The sequence below is a fragment of the Taudactylus pleione genome, unplaced genomic scaffold (assembly GCF_031769625.1).
Source record: "Taudactylus pleione unplaced genomic scaffold, aTauple2 ptg000473l, whole genome shotgun sequence".
In the NCBI taxonomy this organism is placed as follows: Eukaryota; Metazoa; Chordata; class Amphibia; order Anura; family Myobatrachidae; genus Taudactylus; species Taudactylus pleione.
The window spans coordinates 4,749,368-4,770,717 of NW_028284875.1; the positions used below are offsets into that span (position 1 = coordinate 4,749,368).

The following is a 21,350-nucleotide window of genomic DNA, read 5'->3' on the forward strand; positions in this document are numbered from 1 at the left end:
AGTTTCACTCAAAGATGTTACTAAGCGCCAGTTGCCTAATGGATAAGACACTGGCCTCTTAAGCCAGGGATTGTGGGTTCAAGTCCCATCTGGGAAGATAGGTTTATTTCATTAAAATAATTTTGGAGACGTTCCTTTTATTCTTGCTTCATACTGCACAAATGGCTCCACCAGAAACTTTAATCTGTTTAACAATCTGGAACTGTTCAGCTTGCAAAATTATGGCCCAGTATCTAAAAGCAGACATTTATCCTAATGACATTGTGGATTAGTTTCCTGAAAAGTTTACTATCACCTGGGACAGTGGCTTCAAGTCCCATCTAGGATGCATGTCCCTTTGTTGCTCATACTCATTCTAGAAGTTATGCTTTTTTTCAATGCAGGTGACTGCCTTAATGGTATTGCAGAAAATCCATATATACCAAAACATACCTATTAAGTTTTAATTGCAATTTAATATCAGAGTGGCTACAAAATAACAATTTCTATTGCAATTGCTGATGGGTTTCTTGAAGTCCTTTCATCCATGTCATCAAAAGGGTAATTTTCTGCCTTTTATATTTCTTTGGACACTGACTTTACTGACAATTTAGGTGCTTCAGACCAAAAAAACAATGTTTACCTTTAAATATAGAGCACAAGTGAGATTTAACTTATTTTTATTTAAAGATACTGCATTTTTTGGTATTAGAGTGTATATTTTCCCTATGCAACATTAAAGTTACATATATCTATACCAAATATTATTTAAGATAAATAAACACTAATTATTTTACAATTTTGATAATATTGTACTGTACAACAATGGCATGAATTCATTGCAATATACACCTATGGATACATAAAACTGGGCAATAACACAAATGCACAATATAATTGATTACCTTATGATTAGAATATTACTTTTATTAGGTACTTTAGTATTGGGTGCAGTAGTTTAGTGGATTTAAAAAGTAACTAATTTAAAATTAATAAACCAAGTTAATTTACTTAGTCAACTCGATGCTAAAATCACTCAACTAAAAATAAAGCGCTTTGTCCATGTGCTCCTGTGGCGCAATCGGTCTGTGCGCGGTACTTATAAGACAGTATCTGTTGAGCAATCCTGAGGTTGTGAATTCAAGCCTCACCTGGAGCAAATGTAATTTTTTTTCTAATGTCAACAGTTAAAGATTATCATCTGCTTCCTGAGCATCCTGATTTGAAGGCAGAAAAAAAACACAAACATGACTGTTTTTAAGGTACCAGTACACACAGCTGCTTTGGTTCATATGCACTGTAAACATTACTTTAGTTAGTCAACAAAATGGAATGCAAAAGACTACCTCTTTATTGGTAAAAGAGTTGCATCAATCTGTTTTGCTGCACTGTAACATGAGGGTCCACACTATTAGGTCTGGATAGTACAATCACATTTCATGCTGGGATTTGTAAAGCAAAGAACACAAATAAACGGCTTTCCTGTATCGCAACAATTAATGATTATACTAATGAAAAAATCAGTTTCACTCAAAGATGTTACTAAGCCCCAGTGGCCTAATGGATATGGCACTGGCCTCCTAAGCCAGTGATTGTGGGTTCAAGTCCCATCTGGGGAGATAGGTTTATTTCATTAAAATAATATTGGAGATGTTCCTTTCATACTGCACAAATGGCTCCACCAGAAACTTTAATCTGCTTAACAATCTGGAACTGTTCAGCTTGCAAAATTATGGCCCAGTATCTAAAAGCAGACATTTATCATAATGACATTGTGGATTAGTTTTCTGAAAAGTTTACTATCACCTGGGACAGTGGCTTCAAGTCCCATCTAGGATGCATGTTCCTTTGTTGCTCATACTCATTCTAGAAGTTATGCTTTTTTTCAATTCAGGTGACTGTCTTAATGGTATTGCAGAAAATCCATATATACCAAAACATACCTATTAAGTTTTAATTGCAATTTAATATCAGAGTGGCTACAAAATAACAATTTCTATTGCAATTGCTGATGGGTTTCTTGAAGTCCTTTCATCCATGTCATCAAAAGGGTAATTTTCTGCCTTTTATATTTCTTTGGACACTGACTTTACTGACAATTTAGGTGCTTCAGACCAAAAAAACAATGTTTACCTTTAAATATAGAGCACAAGTGAGATTTAACTTATTATTATTTAAAGATACTGCATTTTTTGGTATTAGAGTGTATATTTTCCCTATGCAACATTAAAGTTACATATATCTATACCAAATATTATTTAAGATAAATAAACAGGAATTATTTTACAATTTTGATAATATTCTACTGTACAACAATGGCATGAATTCATTGCAATATACACCTATGGATACATAAAACTGGGCAATAACACAAATGCACAATATAATTGATTACCTTATGATTAGAATATTACTTTTATTAGGTACTTTAGTATTGGGTGCAGTAGTTTAGTGGATTTAAAAAGTAACTAATTTAAAATTAATAAACCAAGTTAATTTACTTAGTCAACTCGATGCTAAAATCACTCAACTAAAAATAAAGCGCTTTGTCCATGTGCTCCTGTGGCGCAATCGGTCTGTGCGCGGTACTTATAAGACAGTATCTGTTGAGCAATCCTGAGGTTGTGAATTCAAGCCTCACCTGGAGCAAATGTAATTTTTTTTCTAATGTCAACAGTTAATGATTATCATCTGCTTCCTGAGCATCCTGATATGAAGGCAGAAAAAAAACACAAACATGACTGTTTTTAAGTACCAGTACACACAGCTGCTTTGGTTCATATGCACTGTAAACATTACTTTAGTTAGTCAACAAAATGGAATGCAAAAGACTACCTCTTTATTGGTAAAAGAGTTGCATCAATCTGTTTTGCTGCACTGTAACATGAGGGTCCACACTATTAGGTCTGGATAGTACAATCACATTTCATGCTGGGATTTGTAAAGCAAAGAACACAAATAAACGGCTTTCCTATATCGCAACAATTAATGATTATACTAATGAAAAAATCAGTTTCACTCAAAGATGTTACTAAGCCCCAGTGGCCTAATGGATAAGGCACTGGCCTCCTAAGCCAGGGATTGTGGGTTCAAGTCCCATCTGGGGTGAAAGGCTTTATTTCATTAAAATAATTTTGGAGATGTTCCTTTTATTCTTGCTTCATACTGCACAAATGGCTCCACCAGAAACTTTTATCTGCTTATCAATCCGGAACTGTTCAGCTTGCAAAATTATGGCCCAGTATCTAAAAGCAGACATTTATCCTAATGACATTGTGGATTAGTTTTCTGAAAAGTTTACTATCACCTGGGACAGTGGCTTCAAGTCCCATCTAGGATGCATGTTCCTTTGTTGCTCATTCTCATTCTTGAAGTTATGCTTTTTTTCAATTCAGGTGACTGTCTTAATGGTATTGCAGAAAATCCATATATACCAAAACATACCTATTAAGTTTTAATTGCAATTTAATATCAGAGTGGCTACAAAATAACAATTTCTATTGCAATTGCTGATGGGTTTCTTGAAGTCCTTTCATCCATGTCATCAAAAGGGTAATTTTCTGCCTTTTATATTTCTTTGGACACTGACTTTACTGACAATTTAGGTGCTACAGACCAAAAAAACAATGTTTACCTTTAAATATAGAGCACAAGTGAGATTTAACTTATTTTTAATTAAAGATACTGCACTTTTTGGTAATATAGTGTATATTTTCCATATGCAACATTAAAGTTACATATATCTATACAAATATTATTTAAGATAAATAAACACTAATTATTTTACAATTTTGATAATATTGAACTGTACAACAATGGCATGAATTCATTGCAATATACACCTATGGATACATAAAACTGGGCAATAACACAAATGCACAATATAATTGATTACCTTATGATTAGAATATTACTTTTATTAGGTACTTTAGTATTGGGTGCAGTAGTTTAGTGGATTTAAAAAGTAACTAATTTAAAATTAATAAACCAAGTTAATTTACTTAGTCAACTCGATGCTAAAATCACTCAACTAAAAATAATGCGTTTTGACCATGTGCTCCAGTGGCGCAATCGGTCTGTGCGCAGGACTTATAAGACAGTATTGGTTGAGCAATGCTGAGGTTGTGAGTTCAAGCCTCACCTGGAGCAAATGTAATTTTTTGTCTTATGTCATCAGTTAATGATTATCATCTGCTTCCTGAACATCCTGATATGAAGGCAGAAAAAAAACACAAACATGACTGTTTTTAAGTACCAGTACACACAGCTGCTTTGGTTCATATGCACTGTAAACATTACTTTAGTTAGTCAACAAAATGGAATGCAAAAGACTACCTCTTTATTGGTAAAAGAGTTGCATCAATCTGTTTTGCTGCAATGTAACATGAGGGTCCACACTATTAGGTCTGGATAGTACAATCACATTTCATGCTGGGATTTGTAAAGCAAAGAACACAAATAAACGGCTTTCCTGTATCGCAACAATTAATGATTATACTAATGAAAAAATCAGTTTCACTCAAAGATGTTACTAAGCCCCAGTTGCCTAATGGATATGGCACTGGCCTCCTAAGCCAGGGATTGTGGGTTCAAGTCCCATCTGGGGTGATAGGCTTTATTTCATTAAAATAATTTTGGAGATGTTCCTTTTATTCTTGCTTCATACTGCACAAATGGCTCCACCAGAAACTTTTATCTGCTTATCAATCCGGAACTGTTCAGCTTGCAAAATTATGGCCCAGTATCTAAAAGCAGACATTTATCCTAATGACATTGTGGATTAGTTTTCTGAAAAGTTTACTATCACCTGGGACAGTGGCTTCAAGTCCCATCTAGGATGCATGTTCCTTTGTTGCTCATTCTCATTCTAGAAGTTATGCTTTTTTTCAATTCAGGTGACTGTCTTAATGGTATTGCAGAAAATCCATATATACCAAACCATACCTATTAAGTTTTAATTGCAATTTAATATCAGAGTGGCTACAAAATAACAATTTCTATTGCAATTGCTGATGGGTTTCTTGAAGTCCTTTCATCCATGTCATCAAAAGGGTAATTTTCTGCCTTTTATATTTCTTTGGACACTGACTTTACTGACAATTTAGGTGCTTCAGACCAAAAAAACAATGTTTACCTTTAAATATAGAGCACAAGTGAGATTTAACTTATTTTTATTTAAAGATACTGCATTTTTTGGTATTAGAGTGTATATTTTCCCTATGCAACATTAAAGTTACATATATCTATACCAAATATTATTTAAGATAAATAAACACTAATTATTTTACAATTTTGATAATATTGTACTGTACAACAATGGCATGAATTCATTGCAATATACACCTATGGATACATAAAACTGGGCAATAACACAAATGCACAATATAATTGATTACCTTATGATTAGAATATTACTTTTATTAGGTACTTTAGTATTGGGTGCAGTAGTTTAGTGGATTTAAAAAGTAACTAATTTAAAATTAATAAACCAAGTTAATTTACTTAGTCAACTCGATGCTAAAATCACTCAACTAAAAATAAAGCGCTTTGTCCATGTGCTCCTGTGGCGCAATCGGTCTGTGCGCGGTACTTATAAGACAGTATCTGTTGAGCAATCCTGAGGTTGTGAATTCAAGCCTCACCTGGAGCAAATGTAATTTTTTTTCTAATGTCAACAGTTAATGATTATCATCTGCTTCCTGAACATCCTGATATGAAGGCAGAAAAAAAACACAAACATGACTGTTTTTAAGGTACCAGTACACACAGCTGCTTTGGTTCATATGCACTGTAAACATTACTTTAGTTAGTCAACAAAATGGAATGCAAAAGACTACCTCTTTATTGGTAAAAGAGTTGCATCAATCTGTTTTGCTGCAATGTAACATGAGGGTCCACACTATTAGGTCTGGATAGTACAATCACATTTCATGCTGGGATTTGAAAAGCAAAGAACACAAATAAACGGCTTTCCTATATCGCAACAATTAATGATTATACTAATGAAAAAATCAGTTTCACTCAAAGATGTTACTAAGCCCCAGTTGCCTAATGGATAAGACACTGGCCTCTTAAGCCAGGGATTGTGGGTTCAAGTCCCATCTGGGAAGATAGGTTTATTTCATTAAAATAATTTTGGAGACGTTCCTTTTATTCTTGCTTCATACTGCACAAATGGCTCCACCAGAAACTTTAATCTGTTTAACAATCTGGAACTGTTCAGCTTGCAAAATTATGGCCCAGTATCTAAAAGCAGACATTTATCCTAATGACATTGTGGATTAGTTTCCTGAAAAGTTTACTATCACCTGGGACAGTGGCTTCAAGTCCCATCTAGGATGCATGTCCCTTTGTTGCTCATACTCATTCTAGAAGTTATGCTTTTTTTCAATGCAGGTGACTGCCTTAATGGTATTGCAGAAAATCCATATATACCAAAACATACCTATTAAGTTTTAATTGCAATTTAATATCAGAGTGGCTACAAAATAACAATTTCTATTGCAATTGCTGATGGGTTTCTTGAAGTCCTTTCATCCATGTCATCAAAAGGGTAATTTTCTGCCTTTTATATTTCTTTGGACACTGACTTTACTGACAATTTAGGTGCTTCAGACCAAAAAAACAATGTTTACCTTTAAATATAGAGCACAAGTGAGATTTAACTTATTTTTATTTAAAGATACTGCATTTTTTGGTATTAGAGTGTATATTTTCCCTATGCAACATTAAAGTTACATATATCTATACCAAATATTATTTAAGATAAATAAACACTAATTATTTTACAATTTTGATAATATTGTACTGTACAACAATGGCATGAATTCATTGCAATATACACCTATGGATACATAAAACTGGGCAATAACACAAATGCACAATATAATTGATTACCTTATGATTAGAATATTACTTTTATTAGGTACTTTAGTATTGGGTGCAGTAGTTTAGTGGATTTAAAAAGTAACTAATTTAAAATTAATAAACCAAGTTAATTTACTTAGTCAACTCGATGCTAAAATCACTCAACTAAAAATAAAGCGCTTTGTCCATGTGCTCCTGTGGCGCAATCGGTCTGTGCGCGGTACTTATAAGACAGTATCTGTTGAGCAATCCTGAGGTTGTGAATTCAAGCCTCACCTGGAGCAAATGTAATTTTTTTTCTAATGTCAACAGTTAATGATTATCATCTGCTTCCTGAGCATCCTGATTTGAAGGCAGAAAAAAAACACAAACATGACTGTTTTTAAGGTACCAGTACACACAGCTGCTTTGGTTCATATGCACTGTAAACATTACTTTAGTTAGTCAACAAAATGGAATGCAAAAGACTACCTCTTTATTGGTAAAAGAGTTGCATCAATCTGTTTTGCTGCAATGTAACATGAGGGTCCACACTATTAGGTCTGGATAGTACAATCACATTTCATGCTGGGATTTGAAAAGCAAAGAACACAAATAAACGGCTTTCCTATATCGCAACAATTAATGATTATACTAATGAAAAAATCAGTTTCACTCAAAGATGTTACTAAGCACCAGTTGCCTAATGGATAAGACACTGGCCTCTTAAGCCAGGGATTGTGGGTTCAAGTCCCATCTGGGGAGATAGGTTTATTTCATTAAAATAATTTTGGAGACGTTCCTTTTATTCTTGCTTCATACTGCACAAATGGCTCCACCAGAAACTTTAATCTGTTTAACAATCTGGAACTGTTCAGCTTGCAAAATTATGGCCCAGTATCTAAAAGCAGACATTTATCCTAATGACATTGTGGATTAGTTTCCTGAAAAGTTTACTATCACCTGGGACAGTGGCTTCAAGTCCCATCTAGGATGCATGTCCCTTTGTTGCTCATACTCATTCTAGAAGTTATGCTTTTTTTCAATGCAGGTGACTGCCTTAATGGTATTGCAGAAAATCCATATATACCAAAACATACCTATTAAGTTTTAATTGCAATTTAATATCAGAGTGGCTACAAAATAACAATGTCTATTGCAATTGCTGATGGGTTTCTTGAAGTCCTTTCATCCTTGTCATCAAAAGGGTAATTTTCTGCTTTTTATATTTCTTTGGACACTGACTTTACTGACAATTTAGGTGCTTCAGACCAAAAAAACAATGTTTACCTTTAAATATAGAGCACAAGTGAGATTTAACTTATTTTTATTTAAAGATACTGCATTTTTTGGTATTAGAGTGTATATTTTCCCTATGCAACATTAAAGTTACATATATCTATACCAAATATTATTTAAGATAAATAAACAGGAATTATTTTACAATTTTGATAATATTGTACTGTACAACAATGGCATGAATTCATTGCAATATACACCTATGGATACATAAAACTGGGCAATAACACAAATGCACAATATAATTGATTACCTTATGATTAGAATATTACTTTTATTAGGTACTTTAGTATTGGGTGCAGTAGTTTAGTGGATTTAAAAAGTAACTAATTTAAAATTAATAAACCAAGTTAATTTACTTAGTCAACTCGATGCTAAAATCACTCAACTAAAAATAAAGCGCTTTGTACATGTGCTCCTGTGGCGCAATCGGTATGTGCGCGGTACTTATAAGACAGTATCTGTTGAGCAATCCTGAGGTTGTGAATTCAAGCCTCACCTGGAGCAAATGTAATTTTTTTTCTAATGTCAACAGTTAATGATTATCATCTGCTTCCTGAGCATCCTGATATGAAGGCAGAAAAAAAACACAAACATGACTGTTTTTAAGGTACCAGTACACACAGCTGCTTTGGTTCATATGCACTGTAAACATTACTTTAGTTAGTCAACAAAATGGAATGCAAAAGACTACCTCTTTATTGGTAAAAGAGTTGCATCAATCTGTTTTGCTGCAATGTAACATGAGGGTCCACACTATTAGGTCTGGATAGTACAATCACATTTCATGCTGGGATTTGAAAAGCAAAGATCACAAATAAACGGCTTTCCTATATCGCAACAATTAATGATTATACTAATGAAAAAATCAGTTTCACTCAAAGATGTTACTAAGCCCCAGTTGCCTAATGGATAAGACACTGGCCTCTTAAGCCAGGGATTGTGGGTTCAAGTCCCATCTGGGGAGATAGGTTTATTTCATTAAAATAATTTTGGAGACGTTCCTTTTATTCTTGCTTCATACTGCACAAATGGCTCCACCAGAAACTTTAATCTGTTTAACAATCTGGAACTGTTCAGCTTGCAAAATTATGGCCCAGTATCTAAAAGCAGACATTTATCCTAATGACATTGTGGATTAGTTTCCTGAAAAGTTTACTATCACCTGGGACAGGGGCTTCAAGTCCCATCTAGGATGCATGTCCCTTTGTTGCTCATACTCATTCTAGAAGTTATGCTTTTTTTCAATGCAGGTGACTGTCTTAATGGTATTGCAGAAAATCCATATATACCAAAACATACCTATTAAGTTTTAATTGCAATTTAATATCAGAGTGGCTACAAAATAACAATGTCTATTGCAATTGCTGATGGGTTTCTTGAAGTCCTTTCATCCTTGTCATCAAAAGGGTAATTTTCTGCTTTTTATATTTCTTTGGACACTGACTTTACTGAGAATTTAGGTGCTACAGACCAAAAAAACAATGTTTACCTTTAAATATAGAGCACAAGTGAGATTTAACTTATTTTTATTTAAAGATACTGCATTTTTGGTAGTATAGTGTATATTTTCCCTATGCAACATTAAAGTTACATATATCTATACCAAATATTATTTAAGATAAATAAACAGGAATTATTTTACAATTTTGATAATATTGAACTGTACAACAATGGCATGAATTCATTGCAATATACACCTATGGATACATAAAACTGGGCAATAACACAAATGCACAATATAATTGATTACCTTATGATTAGAATATTACTTTTATTAGGTACTTTAGTATTGGGTGCAGTAGTTTAGTGGATTTAAAAAGTAACTAATTTAAAATCAATAAACCAAGTTAATTTACTTAGTCAACTCGAAGCTAAAATCACTCAACTAAAAATAATGCGCTTTGACCATGTGCTCCTGTGGTGCAATCGGTCTGTGCACAGGACTTATAAGACAGTATCTGTTGAGCAATGCTGAGGTTGTGAGTTCAAGCCTCACCTGGAGCAAATGTAATTTTTTTTCTAATGTCATCAGTTAATGATTATCATCTGCTTCCTGAACATCCTGATATGAAGGCAGAAAAAAACCACAAACATGACTGTTTTTAAGTACCAGTACACACAGCTGCTTTGGTTCATATGCACTGTAAACATTACTTTAGTTAGTCAACAAAATGGAATGCAAAAGACTACCTCTTTATTGGTAAAAGAGTTGCATCAATCTGTTTTGCTGCACTGTAACATGAGGGTCCACACTATTAGGTCTGGATAGTACAATCACATTTCATGCTGGGATTTGTAAAGCAAAGAACACAAATAAACGGCTTTCCTATATCGCAACAATTAATGATTATACTAATGAAAAAATCAGTTTCACTCAAAGATGTTACTAAGCGCCAGTTGCCTAATGGATAAGACACTGGCCTCTTAAGCCAGGGATTGTGGGTTCAAGTCCCATCTGGGAAGATAGGTTTATTTCATTAAAATAATTTTGGAGACGTTCCTTTTATTCTTGCTTCATACTGCACAAATGGCTCCACCAGAAACTTTAATCTGTTTAACAATCTGGAACTGTTCAGCTTGCAAAATTATGGCCCAGTATCTAAAAGCAGACATTTATCCTAATGACATTGTGGATTAGTTTCCTGAAAAGTTTACTATCACCTGGGACAGTGGCTTCAAGTCCCATCTAGGATGCATGTCCCTTTGTTGCTCATACTCATTCTAGAAGTTATGCTTTTTTTCAATGCAGGTGACTGCCTTAATGGTATTGCAGAAAATCCATATATACCAAAACATACCTATTAAGTTTTAGTTGCAATTTAATATCAGAGTGGCTACAAAATAACAATTTCTATTGCAATTGCTGATGGGTTTCTTGAAGTCCTTTCATCCATGTCATCAAAAGGGTAATTTTCTGCCTTTTATATTTCTTTGGACACTGACTTTACTGACAATTTAGGTGCTTCAGACCAAAAAAACAATGTTTACCTTTAAATATAGAGCACAAGTGAGATTTAACTTATTTTTATTTAAAGATACTGCATTTTTTGGTATTAGAGTGTATATTTTCCCTATGCAACATTAAAGTTACATATATCTATACCAAATATTATTTAAGATAAATAAACACTAATTATTTTACAATTTTGATAATATTGTACTGTACAACAATGGCATGAATTCATTGCAATATACACCTATGGATACATAAAACTGGGCAATAACACAAATGCACAATATAATTGATTACCTTATGATTAGAATATTACTTTTATTAGGTACTTTAGTATTGGGTGCAGTAGTTTAGTGGATTTAAAAAGTAACTAATTTAAAATTAATAAACCAAGTTAATTTACTTAGTCAACTCGATGCTAAAATCACTCAACTAAAAATAAAGCGCTTTGTCCATGTGCTCCTGTGGCGCAATCGGTCTGTGCGCGGTACTTATAAGACAGTATCTGTTGAGCAATCCTGAGGTTGTGAATTCAAGCCTCACCTGGAGCAAATGTAATTTTTTTTCTAATGTCAACAGTTAAAGATTATCATCTGCTTCCTGAGCATCCTGATTTGAAGGCAGAAAAAAAACACAAACATGACTGTTTTTAAGGTACCAGTACACACAGCTGCTTTGGTTCATATGCACTGTAAACATTACTTTAGTTAGTCAACAAAATGGAATGCAAAAGACTACCTCTTTATTGGTAAAAGAGTTGCATCAATCTGTTTTGCTGCAATGTAACATGAGGGTCCACACTATTAGGTCTGGATAGTACAATCACATTTCATGCTGGGATTTGAAAAGCAAAGAACACAAATAAACGGCTTTCCTATATCGCAACAATTAATGATTATACTAATGAAAAAATCAGTTTCACTCAAAGATGTTACTAAGCACCAGTTGCCTAATGGATAAGACACTGGCCTCTTAAGCCAGGGATTGTGGGTTCAAGTCCCATCTGGGGAGATAGGTTTATTTCATTAAAATAATTTTGGAGACGTTCCTTTTATTCTTGCTTCATACTGCACAAATGGCTCCACCAGAAACTTTAATCTGTTTAACAATCTGGAACTGTTCAGCTTGCAAAATTATGGCCCAGTATCTAAAAGCAGACATTTATCCTAATGACATTGTGGATTAGTTTCCTGAAAAGTTTACTATCACCTGGGACAGTGGCTTCAAGTCCCATCTAGGATGCATGTCCCTTTGTTGCTCATACTCATTCTAGAAGTTATGCTTTTTTTCAATGCAGGTGACTGCCTTAATGGTATTGCAGAAAATCCATATATACCAAAACATACCTATTAAGTTTTAATTGCAATTTAATATCAGAGTGGCTACAAAATAACAATGTCTATTGCAATTGCTGATGGGTTTCTTGAAGTCCTTTCATCCTTGTCATCAAAAGGGTAATTTTCTGCTTTTTATATTTCTTTGGACACTGACTTTACTGACAATTTAGGTGCTTCAGACCAAAAAAACAATGTTTACCTTTAAATATAGAGCACAAGTGAGATTTAACTTATTTTTATTTAAAGATACTGCATTTTTTGGTATTAGAGTGTATATTTTCCCTATGCAACATTAAAGTTACATATATCTATACCAAATATTATTTAAGATAAATAAACAGGAATTATTTTACAATTTTGATAATATTGTACTGTACAACAATGGCATGAATTCATTGCAATATACACCTATGGATACATAAAACTGGGCAATAACACAAATGCACAATATAATTGATTACCTTATGATTAGAATATTACTTTTATTAGGTACTTTAGTATTGGGTGCAGTAGTTTAGTGGATTTAAAAAGTAACTAATTTAAAATTAATAAACCAAGTTAATTTACTTAGTCAACTCGATGCTAAAATCACTCAACTAAAAATAAAGCGCTTTGTACATGTGCTCCTGTGGCGCAATCGGTATGTGCGCGGTACTTATAAGACAGTATCTGTTGAGCAATCCTGAGGTTGTGAATTCAAGCCTCACCTGGAGCAAATGTAATTTTTTTTCTAATGTCAACAGTTAATGATTATCATCTGCTTCCTGAGCATCCTGATATGAAGGCAGAAAAAAAACACAAACATGACTGTTTTTAAGGTACCAGTACACACAGCTGCTTTGGTTCATATGCACTGTAAACATTACTTTAGTTAGTCAACAAAATGGAATGCAAAAGACTACCTCTTTATTGGTAAAAGAGTTGCATCAATCTGTTTTGCTGCAATGTAACATGAGGGTCCACACTATTAGGTCTGGATAGTACAATCACATTTCATGCTGGGATTTGAAAAGCAAAGATCACAAATAAACGGCTTTCCTATATCGCAACAATTAATGATTATACTAATGAAAAAATCAGTTTCACTCAAAGATGTTACTAAGCCCCAGTTGCCTAATGGATAAGACACTGGCCTCTTAAGCCAGGGATTGTGGGTTCAAGTCCCATCTGGGGAGATAGGTTTATTTCATTAAAATAATTTTGGAGACGTTCCTTTTATTCTTGCTTCATACTGCACAAATGGCTCCACCAGAAACTTTAATCTGTTTAACAATCTGGAACTGTTCAGCTTGCAAAATTATGGCCCAGTATCTAAAAGCAGACATTTATCCTAATGACATTGTGGATTAGTTTCCTGAAAAGTTTACTATCACCTGGGACAGGGGCTTCAAGTCCCATCTAGGATGCATGTCCCTTTGTTGCTCATACTCATTCTAGAAGTTATGCTTTTTTTCAATGCAGGTGACTGTCTTAATGGTATTGCAGAAAATCCATATATACCAAAACATACCTATTAAGTTTTAATTGCAATTTAATATCAGAGTGGCTACAAAATAACAATGTCTATTGCAATTGCTGATGGGTTTCTTGAAGTCCTTTCATCCTTGTCATCAAAAGGGTAATTTTCTGCTTTTTATATTTCTTTGGACACTGACTTTACTGAGAATTTAGGTGCTACAGACCAAAAAAACAATGTTTACCTTTAAATATAGAGCACAAGTGAGATTTAACTTATTTTTATTTAAAGATACTGCATTTTTGGTAGTATAGTGTATATTTTCCCTATGCAACATTAAAGTTACATATATCTATACCAAATATTATTTAAGATAAATAAACAGGAATTATTTTACAATTTTGATAATATTGAACTGTACAACAATGGCATGAATTCATTGCAATATACACCTATGGATACATAAAACTGGGCAATAACACAAATGCACAATATAATTGATTACCTTATGATTAGAATATTACTTTTATTAGGTACTTTAGTATTGGGTGCAGTAGTTTAGTGGATTTAAAAAGTAACTAATTTAAAATCAATAAACCAAGTTAATTTACTTAGTCAACTCGAAGCTAAAATCACTCAACTAAAAATAATGCGCTTTGACCATGTCCTCCTGTGGCGCAATCGGTCTGTGCACAGGACTTATAAGACAGTATCTGTTGAGCAATGCTGAGGTTGTGAGTTCAAGCCTCACCTGGAGCAAATGTAATTTTTTTTCTAATGTCATCAGTTAATGATTATCATCTGCTTCCTGAACATCCTGATATGAAGGCAGAAAAAAACCACAAACATGACTGTTTTTAAGTACCAGTACACACAGCTGCTTTGGTTCATATGCACTGTAAACATTACTTTAGTTAGTCAACAAAATGGAATGCAAAAGACTACCTCTTTATTGGTAAAAGAGTTGCATCAATCTGTTTTGCTGCAATGTAACATGAGGGTCCACACTATTAGGTCTGGATAGTACAATCACATTTCATGCTGGGATTTGTAAAGCAAAGAACACATATAAACGGCTTTCCTATATCGCAACAATTAATGATTATACTAATGAAAAAATCAGTTTCACTCAAAGATGTTACTAAGCCCCAGTGGCCTAATGGATTGTGGGTTCAAGTCCCATCTGGGGTGATAGGCTTTATTTCATTAAAATAATATTGGAGATGTTCCTTTCATTCTTGCTTCATACTGCACAAATGGCTCCACCAGAAACTTTAATCTGCTTAACAATCTGGAACTGTTCAGCTTGCAAAATTATGGCCCAGTATCTAAAAGCAGACATTTATCCTAATGACATTGTGGATTAGTTTCCGGATAAGTTTACTATCACCTGGGACAGTGGCTTCAAGTCCCATCTAGGATGCATGTTCCTTTGTTGCTCATTCTCATTCTAGAAGTTATGCTTTTTTTCAATGCAGGTGACTGTCTTAATGGTATTGCAGAAAATCCATATATACCAAAACATACCTATTAAGTTTTAATTGCAATTTAATATCAGAGTGGCTACAAAATAACAATGTCTATTGCAATTGCTGATGGGTTTCTTGAAGTCCTTTCATCCTTGTCATCAAAAGGGTAATTTTCTGCTTTTTATATTTCTTTGGACACTGACTTTACTGACAATTTAGGTGCTACAGACCAAAAAAACAATGTTTACCTTTAAATATAGAGCACAAGTGAGATTTAACTTATTTTTAATTAAAGATACTGCACTTTTTGGTAATATAGTGTATATTTTCCATATGCAACATTAAAGTTACATATATCTATACAAATATTATTTAAGATAAATAAACACTAATTATTTTACAATTTTGATAATATTGAACTGTACAACAATGGCATGAATTCATTGCAATATACACCTATGGATACATAAAACTGGGCAATAACACAAATGCACAATATAATTGATTACCTTATGATTAGAATATTACTTTTATTAGGTACTTTAGTATTGGGTGCAGTAGTTTAGTGGATTTAAAAAGTAACTAATTTAAAATTAATAAACCAAGTTAATTTACTTAGTCAACTCGATGCTAAAATCACTCAACTAAAAATAATGCACTTTGACCATGTGCTCCTGTGGCGCAATCGGTCTGTGCGCAGGACTTATAAGACAGTATCGGTTGAGCAATGCTGAGGTTGTGAGTTCAAGCCTCACCTGGAGCAAATGTAATTTTTTTTCTTATGTCATCAGTTAATGATTATCATCTGCTTCCTGAACATCCTGATATGAAGGCAGAAAAAAAACACAAACATGACTGTTTTTAAGTACCAGTACACACAGCTGCTTTGGTTCATATGCACTGTAAACATTACTTTAGTTAGTCAACAAAATGGAATGCAAAAGACTACCTCTTAATTGGTAAAAGAGTTGCATCAATCTGTTTTGCTGCACTGTAACATGAGGGTCCACACTATTAGGTCTGGATAGTACAATCACATTTCATGCTGGGATTTGTAAAGCAAAGAAAACACATAAACGGCTTTCCTATATCGCAACAATTAATGATTATACTAATGAAAAAATCAGTTTCACTCAAAGATGTTACTAAGCCCCAGTGGCCTAATGGATTGTGGGTTCAAGTCCCATCTGGGGTGATAGGCTTTATTTCATTAAAATAATATTGGAGATGTTCCTTTCATTCTTGCTTCATACTGCACAAATGGCTCCACCAGAAACTTTAATCTGCTTAACAATCTGGAACTGTTCAGCTTGCAAAATTATGGCCCAGTATCTAAAAGCAGACATTTATCCTAATGACATTGTGGATTAGTTTCCGGATAAGTTTACTATCACCTGGGACAGTGGCTTCAAGTCCCATCTAGGATGCATGTTCCTTTGTTGCTCATTCTCATTCTAGAAGTTATGCTTTTTTTCAATGCAGGTGACTGTCTTAATGGTATTGCAGAAAATCCATATATACCAAAACATACCTATTAAGTTTTAATTGCAATTTAATATCAGAGTGGCTACAAAATAACAATGTCTATTGCAATTGCTGATGGGTTTCTTGAAGTCCTTTCATCCTTGTCATCAAAAGGGTAATTTTCTGCTTTTTATATTTCTTTGGACACTGACTTTACTGACAATTTAGGTGCTACAGACCAAAAAAACAATGTTTACCTTTAAATATAGAGCACAAGTGAGATTTAACTTATTTTTAATTAAAGATACTGCACTTTTTGGTAATATAGTGTATATTTTCCATATGCAACATTAAAGTTACATATATCTATACAAATATTATTTAAGATAAATAAACACTAATTATTTTACAATTTTGATAATATTGAACTGTACAACAATGGCATGAATTCATTGCAATATACACCTATGGATACATAAAACTGGGCAATAACACAAATGCACAATATAATTGATTACCTTATGATTAGAATATTACTTTTATTAGGTACTTTAGTATTGGGTGCAGTAGTTTAGTGGATTTAAAAAGTAACTAATTTAAAATTAATAAACCAAGTTAATTTACTTAGTCAACTCGATGCTAAAATCACTCAACTAAAAATAATGCGCTTTGACCATTTGCTCCTGTGGCGCAATCGGTCTGTGCGCAGGACTTATAAGACAGTATCGGTTGAGCAATGCTGAGGTTGTGAGTTCAAGCCTCACCTGGAGCAAATGTAATTTTTTTTCTTATGTCATCAGTTAATGATTATCATCTGCTTCCTGAACATCCTGATATGAAGGCAGAAAAAAAACACAAACATGACTGTTTTTAAGTACCAGTACACACAGCTGCTTTGGTTCATATGCACTGTAAACATTACTTTAGTTAGTCAACAAAATGGAATGCAAAAGACTACCTTGGTAAAAGAGTTGCATCAATCTGTTTTGCTGCAATGAAACATGAGGGTCTACACTATTAGGTCTGGATAGTACAATCACATTTCATGCTGGGATTTGAAAAGCAAAGAACACAAATAAACGGCTTTCCTATATCGCAACAATTAATGATTATACTAATGAAAAAATCAGTTTCACTCAAAGATGTTACTAAGCCCCAGTGGCCTAAAGGATAAGACACTGGCCTCCTAAGCCAGGGATTGTGGGTTCAAGTCCCATCTGGGGAGATAGGTTTATTTCATTAAAATAATATTGGAGATGTTCCTTTCATACTGCACAAATGGCTCCACCAGAAACTTTAATCTGCTTAACAATCTGGAACTGTTCATCTTGCAAAATTATGGCCCAGTATCTAAAAGCAGACATTTATCCTAATGACATTGTGGATTAGTTTTCTGAAAAGTTTACTATCACCTGGGACAGTGGCTTCAAGTCCCATCTAGGATGCATGTTCCTTTGTTGCTCATACTCATTCTAGAAGTTATGCTTTTTTTCAATGCAGGTGACTGTCTTAATGGTATTGCAGAAAATCCATATATACCAAAACATACCTATTAAGTTTTAATTGCAATTTAATATCAGAGTGGCTACAAAATAACAATGTCTATTGCAATTGCTGATGGGTTTCTTGAAGTCCTTTCATCCTTGTCATCAAAAGGGTAATTTTCTGCTTTTTATATTTCTTTGGACACTGACTTTACTGACAATTTAGGTGCTACAGACCAAAAAAACAATGTTTACCTTTAAATATAGAGCACAAGTGAGATTTAACTTATTTTTAATTAAAGATACTGCACTTTTTGGTAATATAGTGTATATTTTCCATATGCAACATTAAAGTTACATATATCTATACCAAATATTATTTAAGATAAATAAACACTAATTATTTTACAATTTTGATAATATTGAACTGTACAACAATGGCATGAATTCATTGCAATATACACCTATGGATACATAAAACTGGGCAATAACACAAATGCACAATATAATTGATTACCTTATGATTAGAATATTACTTTTATTAGGTACTTTAGTATTATGTGCAGTAGTTTAGTGGATTTAAAAAGTAACTAATTTAAAATTAATAAACCAAGTTAATTTACTTAGTCAACTCGATGCTAAAATCACTCAACTAAAAATAATGCGCTTTGACCATGTCCTCCTGTGGCGCAATCGGTCTGTGCGCTGGACTTATAAGACAGTATCTGTTGAGCAATGCTGAGGTTGTGAGTTCAAGCCTCACCTGGAGCAAATGTAATTTTTTTTCTAATGTCATCAGTTAATGATTATCATCTGCTTCCTGAACATCCTGATATGAAGGCAGAAAAAAAACACAAACATGACTGTTTTTAAGGTACCAGTACACACAGCTGCTTTGGTTCATATGCACTGTAAACATTACTTTAGTTAGTCAACAAAATGGAATGCAAAAGACTACCTCTTTATTGGTAAAAGAGTTGCATCAATCTGTTTTGCTGCAATGTAACATGAGGGTCCACACTATTAGGTCTGGATAGTACAATCACATTTCATGTTGGGATTTGTAAAGCAAAGAACACAAATAAACGGCTTTCCTATATCGCAACAATTAATGATTATACTAATGAAAAAATCAGTTTCACTCAAAGATGTTACTAAGCCCCAGTGGCCTAATGGATTGTGGGTTCAAGTCCCATCTGGGGTGATAGGCTTTATTTCATTAAAATAATATTGGAGATGTTCCTTTCATTCTTGCTTCATACTGCACAAATGGCTCCACCAGAAACTTTAATCTGCTTAACAATCTGGAACTGTTCAGCTTGCAAAATTATGGCCCAGTATCTAAAAGCAGACATTTATCCTAATGACATTGTGGATTAGTTTCTGGATAAGTTTACTATCACCTGGGACAGTGGCTTCAAGTCCCATCTAGGATGCATGTTCCTTTGTTGCTCATTCTCATTCTAGAAGTTATGCTTTTTTTCAATGCAGGTGACTGTCTTAATGGTATTGCAGAAAATCCATATATACCAAAACATACCTATTAAGTTTTAATTGCAATTTAATATCAGAGTGGCTACAAAATAACAATTTCTATTGCAATTGCTGATGGGTTTCTTGAAGTCCTTTCATCCATGTCATCAAAAGGGTAATTTTCTGCCTTTTATATTTCTTTGGACACTGACTTTACTGACAATTTAGGTGCTTCAGACCAAAAAAACAATGTTTACCTTTAAATATAGAGCACAAGTGAGATTTAACTTATTTTTATTTAAAGATACTGCATTTTTTGGTATTAGAGTGTATATTTTCCCTATGCAACATTAAAGTTACATATATCTATACCAAATATTATTTAAGATAAATAAACAGGAATTATTTTACAATTTTGATAATATTGTACTGTACAACAATGGCATGAATTCATTGCAATATACACCTATGGATACATAAAACTGGGCAATAACACAAATGCACAATATAATTGATTACCTTATGATTAGAATATTACTTTTATTAGGTACTTTAGTATTGGGTGCAGTAGTTTAGTGGATTTAAAAAGTAACTAATTTAAAATTAATAAACCAAGTTAATTTACTTAGTCAACTCGATGCTAAAATCACTCAACTAAAAATAAAGCGCTTTGTCCATGTGCTCCTGTGGCGCAATCGGTCTGTGCGCTGGACTTATAAGACAGTATCTGTTGAGCAATGCTGAGGTTGTGAGTTCAAGCCTCACCTGGAGCAAATGTAATTTTTTTTCTAATGTCATCAGTTAATGATTATCATCTGCTTCCTGAGCATCCTGATATGAAGGCAGAAAAAAAACACAAACATGACTGTTTTTAAGGTACCAGTACACACAGCTGCTTTGGTTCATATGCACTGTAAACATTACTTTAGTTAGTCAACAAAATGGAATGCAAAAGACTACCTCTTTATTGGTAAAAGAGTTGCATCAATCTGTTTTGCTGCAATGTAACATGAGGGTCCACACTATTAGGTCTGGATAGTACAATCACATTTCATGTTGGGATTTGTAAAGCAAAGAACACAAATAAACGGCTTTCCTATATCGCAACAATTAATGATTATACTAATGAAAAAATCAGTTTCACTCAAAGATGTTACTAAGCCCCAGTGGCCTAATGGATTGTGGGTTCAAGTCCCATCTGGGGTGATAGGCTTTATTTCATTAAAATAATATTGGAGATGTTCCTTTCATTCTTGCTTCATACTGCACAAATGGCTCCACCAGAAACTTTAATCTGCTTAACAATCTGGAACTGTTCAGCTTGCAAAATTATGGCCCAGTATCTAAAAGCAGACATTTATCCTAATGACATTGTGGATTAGTTTCTGGATAAGTTTACTATCACCTGGGACAGTGGCTTCAAGTCCCATCTAGGATGCATGTTCCTTTGTTGCTCATTCTCATTCTAGAAGTTATGCTTTTTTTCAATGCAGGTGACTGTCTTAATGGTATTGCAGAAAATCCATATATACCAAAACATACCTATTAAGTTTTAATTGCAATTTAATATCAGAGTGGCTACAAAAT

The 21,350-nt window shown here is 33.6% G+C and overlaps 3 non-coding genes across 3 annotated transcripts; all 3 read left to right on the forward strand.

Moving 5' to 3' along the window:
- The first annotated feature begins 1,525 nt into the window (after positions 1–1,525).
- Positions 1,526–1,598, forward strand: TRNAR-CCU (transfer RNA arginine (anticodon CCU)). Its single transcript has one exon. It is a non-coding gene; the product is annotated as a tRNA-Arg (tRNA).
- A 1,416-nt stretch (positions 1,599–3,014) lies between these two features.
- On the forward strand, positions 3,015–3,087 carry TRNAR-CCU (transfer RNA arginine (anticodon CCU)). Its single transcript has one exon. It is a non-coding gene; the product is annotated as a tRNA-Arg (tRNA).
- Positions 3,088–4,514: 1,427 nt separating this feature from the next.
- On the forward strand, positions 4,515–4,587 carry TRNAR-CCU (transfer RNA arginine (anticodon CCU)). The gene has a single exon. It is a non-coding gene; the product is annotated as a tRNA-Arg (tRNA).
- Positions 4,588–21,350: the final 16,763 nt, after the last annotated feature.